Source organism: Oratosquilla oratoria, chromosome 40 (genome assembly GCF_046742065.1).
Source record: "Oratosquilla oratoria isolate Oo_2021 chromosome 40, ASM4674206v1, whole genome shotgun sequence".
In the NCBI taxonomy this organism is placed as follows: domain Eukaryota; kingdom Metazoa; phylum Arthropoda; class Malacostraca; order Stomatopoda; family Squillidae; genus Oratosquilla; species Oratosquilla oratoria.
The window spans coordinates 13,460,683-13,468,182 of NC_134816.1; positions in this window are offsets into that span (position 1 = coordinate 13,460,683).

Sequence of the window (7,500 nt, forward strand, 5' to 3'; positions counted from 1 at the left end):
ATTTCATTTTTGTTTTATTTCGTTTTCCAAAAAAGGGGCTGTGCTCAATTTTTTTTTTTTTTTTCTTTCTGAAACCCTTTTGGGTCTCAGCTCTGGAAAAGAACCTCTCCGAAGGCTCTTCTTCTTTTCCTATTTTTGTTTTTTTGTTTTTTATTTTTCGTCTTCGCAGCCAGCCGCCACTGCTACGGCAAGTGTCGGTCACGAATATCTTCCGTTGCGAAGACGACATTCGCTCGGTTCTTCGACTCTGGTCCTTAAGGTCGTCCGCCCTAGCCAAATTGCCCGAGGGAGGAGGGAGGACGCTCTCGTTCCTTCCTCCAGGAAGAGGACGGCGGCGCCGGTATGTCCTTCGACCGTTATCACAAAAATCGTTTTTTTGTTTGTTTGTTTTTTGTCCTGCTCTTCGGCCTTGGCTCCATAGTCTTTAGTCGGCACATTCAGCTGCCGTTCTTCTATTTTTTTCTTTTTTTTATTATGTATTTTTTTCATTCGTTTCTTTGTCCGTTGGCTGCCATTGAGCCTTGCCGAGGGGCTAAAATATTGTCCTTTTTGTCGTCGCCGAAGTCCCCTCAAAAGTCCTCGAGGTTCTTCGGTAAGACGACGAGTCCACCACTGAAAAACAGACTTCCCGGATGATGGATATGTGGGTACACGTATATACGTATGTATGTACGCATGTATGTATATACGTATGTATGTATGCATATATGTATATACGTATGTGTGTGCACATGTATGTATTTATGTACGCATGTACTGTATGCATATACGTATGTATGTACGTATATATGCATATACGTATGTGTGTTCCTATGTATGTATATATGTACGCATTTATGTATATACGTATGTATATACGTATGTATGGATGTACGTATTTATATACGCATGTATGTATACAGTATACGATGTATTTACGCATATATGTATATACATACGTACTGTATATGCGTAAGTATGTGTATATATGTACGTAAGTAGGAATGCGTATATGTAACTATGGATATATGTAAGTACACGTGCATATAATTATGTATGCATATATGCTTGTATGCATGCGTGTATTTATACACGTATACATATGTACACGTATTTAAGCATGTATGTATATATGTAGGTATGATTGTAGTCTATATAGGCATACACGTGTGTACATGCATACATGTTTGTATGTACGTATATTTATACGTTGACACAGGCATACGTATGTGTATGTCTGCATGTATACTTATGCATATTTTTGAACACGTATACGTGAATATATAAATGTATGCATATATCCTTATATGTATGTATGCATGTGTATAAGCGTGTACGTATACATGCATGTGTGAATATGCGTAGGTATTCACATGTGTATGCATGTATATATGTAACTATGTACATATATATGCATGTATGCACGCATTTATATATATATATATATATATATATATATATATATATATATATATATATATATAAATATATTATATATAAATGTATATATATATATATATATATACAATATATATATATATATATATATATATATATATATATATATATGTGTGTGTGTGTGTGTGTGTGTGTGTGTGTGTGTGTGTGTGTGTGTGTGTGTGTGTGTGTGTGTGTGTGTGTGTGTGTGTGTGTGTGTGTGCATAATAACATATATGCATATCTGCATGTCTTCGTGTATGCATATATGTATATATAAATTCATGTATGTATGCATGTATATACGTATGTATGTATATATGTGTGTATGTATTGTATGTCGATATGTATATATGCATGTATGTATCCGTGTAGGTATGCATATATGGATGTTCGCATATATGCATGGAGGCATGTAGGCATGTACGCATGTATACATGTATGCATGTGTATGTATGCATGTAAGTATGCATATATGCATGGACCTATGTATATACTTATATATAAATGTGCATAAGGATATATATATATATATATAATGTGTATGTGTGCGCATGTATACGTGTACATGTATACATGTATGCATGAGTACATGTGTGCAAGTAGGCATTAATGAATGTATGTGTATTAGCATACATGTATGAATTTAATCAAGTATACATGAATGCATGCACGTACGCATGTAAACATATGTGCATGTGTGCATTTATGCAAGTATGCATGTATGAATATATGCATGTATGCACATATCTATATGTGCGCATGTATACATGTACGTATGCATTAATGTATGCATGTATACATACTGTATGTGGATTTATAGATATATGTATGCATATGTACATATATATATATATATATATATATATATATATATATATATATACATGATTGTATATACTATCACCTAAACCTAATAGTAAATGAAAATCAAGGAAATAATAATAAACAAACAGACAAATAATAACAAATAAACAAATGATATAAAATAAATGATAGGCATTACAGGTTCTTGGTTAGGTATTTATTCAAACGAATCTTAAAGCTTCGAACTGAACTACATAGCACTCTCTCTGCAGGAAGTTTATTCCACTCATTAACTACACTGTTGGCGAAGTTGTTTCTACACACTTCCAAATTAAATTTATTTCCTGACAGTTTGAGGCCATTATTTCTTGTTGGATTCTCATTCAGTGTAAAAATTTTGTCACTTGATGTTGTCAATTACCTTTAGAATCTTAAAGACCTGTATCAAGTCACCTCTGAGTCTGCGTTTTTTTTAGGGAAAACAGATTCATATATTTTTGTCGATTTTTATATGATTTATTTTTGATATTTGGAATCAGTTTTATGGCTCGCCCTTGTATTTTTTCTAATCTGTCAATGTCTTTAATGAGATTTGGTGACCATTCGGAAACAGCATATTCCAAATGTGGACGAACTAACGATTTATATAGCTTGTTAATGAGAGATGGATTTTTGAAATCAAAAGATTGCGTAATCAGTCCTAGAATCTTATTTGCTTTTTCAGATGCTGAAATACACTGCTTAGATGATTTGTGATCGTTGCTGATTATCACGCCGAGATCCTGTTTCACTTTCCACTTTTGCTAACGAATTTCCAAATAATTTGTAGTCGTAGTTACTGTTATTTTCACCTATGTGCATTACCTTCCATTTACTCGTGTTCAATTTCATTAGCCACTTTTTAGACCCTTGCCGTAATTTATCTAAATCTTCTTGAATATCTAATTGGTTTATGTGATCACTTGCCATTCCGTACAATTTTGTATCAGCAAATTTGGAGACAATAGATTTTGGTCCGTGGTCTGTGTGATTTATATATACTATGAATAGAAGTGGCCCAAGAACGGAATCCAGAAAATCCTCACTCGTAAAAATTTTCCATCTAGAAGTTTTGCCATTTAGACCAACTCTCTGTTTTCGGTAATTCAACCAAATAACAGTCCAACTTAATGGACTACCACTTACTCGTGTTGGACAGCATCAAAAGCTTTGGCAAAGTCTAGATATATTAAATCTATATATTTTTTGGTCATAATTCGAGACGACTGTGTTGTAGAATTCGAGTAAGTTAGTAACGCAAGAACGTTTTCGTCTGAATCCATGCTGACTATCATTTATCTAATGGTTACTTGCTAAATGATATTCGATAGTATCTCTGATGATAGTTTCCATAATTTTTCTTACGATTGAAGTCAAGCTGACAGGCCTGTAGTTATTTGGTTTCTTTTTGTCACCTTTTTTGAATATGGGAATAACGTTAATTAGCTTCCGTTCTCTTGGGACATCTCCGGATATGATGGATTTCTTGAAAATAATTTCTAATGGAAGTGCAAGCTCATTTTTAATTTCTTTTAAGATTCTTGGATGCCAACCGTCAGTTATTTATTTGTCCGTAGTGAGGAAGTTCACCCTAGACTTTTCACAGATTTCAGTTTGGAATTCACTTTGAGGTGTTTCGTTTACGAATACTGAGCTAAAATAGTTGTTTAAAATATCACACATCCCTTCATTTGAATATTCAAGTTGACCATCAGCAGATAATAGTGGGCCAATGTGATTCCTAATAAACTTTTTACCTCTAATGTAACTATAGAATTTATGGAATTCTTTGGGATTCTATTAAGATTTACAAGCGATATTCATTTAATATTGCCTTTTTCGTTTTGTATTGTCTTTTTTAAATCTCTCTCTAGTATTACATAACTTCGATAGTCATTAGGTGCACCCAAGCACTTGTATTTCTTATAAGTCTGTCTCTTTTTAGCAATACTTTTTTCAGCTTCTTTGTCAAGTCATTTTGGGCGAGCCTGATTTGGGGGGCGTCTGTCTTTAAACGGAATGTAAGTATGAATCACCTAAGAAAGCGTATTTTGAAATATTTCCCTCATCTGATCTACAGGTCTTTCGCTTAATTTAGCCTCCAATAAGCTGAAGCTCCTGACGTAGTACTGTGAACTGAGCTTTACTGAAATCAGGTATTTTAGATACACAAGTGTCTATTCTAAAAACATTTAGTAGTTTGAATCTAAGTTGTGATCGCTATTTGCAATAGTTTCACCAACTTCTACATCTGTCATCATGCTTTCGTGGCTAGTGATCAAGAGATTGAGTAAAATTCCATGTCTAAATTATCAATACATTTTTCAATTATATTCAATTCAATTCTATGTTCTTGCATTCCTCCCGTACTAAAAAAATATATATTTTCTCACCAAATATTCAAATTACTTTAGCGTGAATATATAAAGGATTGTCAGTAATTAAGTTGATGTGCTTCGTACGGGAGGGGTGAGGGGAGCAAATAATGTGCACAGATGGGACATATGCGCGCGCGCACACACACACACACACACACACACACACACACACACACACACCAGACAAACACAAATGTATACACACACACACACACGTGGCGCAGTTGGTAGAGTTCTCGGCTGCCACTACGGCGGTCCGGGTATGAATCCCGCCCAGGGTTATTACTCAATCTCTCGTGAGCGGGGAGTCGGGTGTGTGTGTGCGTGTAAGGTCACAGCATTACCCATAGATCGGTCATATATGAGCCCTGAGCTCTCTTTCGGGAGATAAATAGCTGTCGATCAGGAGTCCAGGACGTGATCCAAGACCATGGTGAATCACACAAACACACACACACAAACACACACACACACACATACATGCACACACACATACACACACACGTATATACACGAGCGCACACGTGCGTACACACATGAGCGTACCCGTGCGTACACACACGTCGGTGTAGTGTCTAGCGTGAAAGGCTACCATACTGCAGATTCGAGGTAGTGCTCTACACAGAGCGTGAATGCTTCACAATGCGGCAAGACGTTCCTGTCCCCCTTGAACAAGGAGACTGACTGTGTTGTATTAGCCAGGTCAAAGAATCATAATCCATGGATCGGTTTTGACCTTAGATCTTTGATCTACGGATAAAAGCTGTCGATCACAAGTCCAGCACGTGATCCAAGGTCATGATGAATCACACGAACGAAAACATATGCACACACGTACACATAGACTTGCATAACACACATAAAGAAGTACACACATACATATGCCTACACATGCACGTATACATGCATACATACATGTACTCACACACAAATGTGCTCACAAACACACACGTGCACACAAATACAATCATGCACACACTTACACACACGCGCGCGGGCACACACACACAAACACACACACACACACACACACACACACACACACACACACACACACACACACACACACACACACACACACACACACACACACACACACACACACACACACACACACACACACACACACACACACTTAGGTCTAAAACGACAATCTTATTCATCCAATTTTTCCTCTACTTTCCTACCAGTCTCTTTTCAAATATTCTTTCCTAAAGTTCTGCCACGTGTGGTATAGAATATATTCCTCCATGGTTTTATGTTTTTTTTTTTGCTCTCCGTATTGTCTCCTTTGGTTCTATATATAGGGCATACTATATATTTATTCCAATCCTCAGGTACTTTTCCTACATCCCAGCATTTCCTCAAGATGTCTTTTACCCATGGAATCCCTTCTTCCCAAATGTTATTTAATGTCTCGGATGGAATCGTGTCTGCTGCTGTTGCTGCTTTGACGTTTCTCATTTGTTTTAAGGACATTTCTGTTTCATCATGTGTAAATGGTCTTTCCTCCGATTCTAGAATTTCATTTATATTGGTGTCTAGTTCATTTGCTTCCTCGTTATTTGGTATATTCAACAGAATTTTGAGATAATTATTTTCATCTTTTGTTAATTTCCTTGGTGTCTATGAACAATTGTTCTCCATTTTAATCCTTAGCAGCATATGACGGCGATGCTGATGCCCTTCTATAGCTATTAGTTATGCTGTGAATTAGCTTTTTGGTGCCTTGTAAATCTTGTTCCAAGTGTCTCCCTATTTTCTCTAACGATATATCTTTTTCGTTGTTTTTCACTCTCTCTGCCTCTCTTCTAGCTTCAACGTACTCCTCTTGATATTCTTTTCTCCTTGTTTCCGTCCATTTTCGGAATTTCTTCATTTTCTTTTTGAAAGCTTCTTTTTCATTTTCGGCCCACCAGGGATTTTTTTTTTATGTCTTACATTGTATGTCTTACGTTGTGTAACTTCCTCCGCAAGTCTTATGATCGTCAAATGGAAGGCGTTCCATCCCACTTCTAAATCTTCTACATCTTCGGCTCTATTTTCTCTCAAACTGCATTGGAATGCTTCTTTACAGTTTTCGTCTATAAGATTTGGCAATTTCTAGTTTATGCACAACCAGCCTGTTGTCTGAATCGCATTTCTGAAAATTATTTTGTTGAAGTTGAACCAAGGCCATGTTTCATTAAATTCTCTTCTCTCTCTCTTGGCCCCGCCATATCTCCCTCCCTCTCTCTTTATCCATTCCCCGCCATATTTCTCTCTCTTTCTCTACCCTTCCTCCTCTCCCTCATCCCCAACCCTATCTCTCTCTTAAACACACACACGCACACTCTCTCTCTCATACCATGTTTTTTTCTTTCTTACTCTCTCTCCCACCCGCCATCACTCTCTCTTACTTCAGTGAGTGCCAAATAAGCTACCAAACGTTAGAATTGATGAATAAAGATTCCTCAAACGTCGTCTCTAATTGTGCCCGCCGGAGAGCAACGTGCACTCTGTCATAGCATCCGTAATGTACAGATGTATTTAGTATCTCCATCAATAATAATAGTTAGTTCTCTTTACGTGGATGTTATACGAAGTTTAGTCATCGTAACCGTGGTTTTCAAGTGACATAAAAGTGTCGAACATGCAATGATGGTATTTTTTATATTCTATGCTAAGAATCTTCCGAATATCATATTCTAATATAGGATTTGCTTCTATCTAATTGCTTAGTTCATATAGTCACCTAACTTTATTTTGAGCACGGTGGAGAGTTCAATTAGATGCATTTAATGCATTAATTATACATGTAATGATGTAGTTCGATTTTACATTAGAGTTACTGCAGGGGTAATATTTGATATGCATTTTC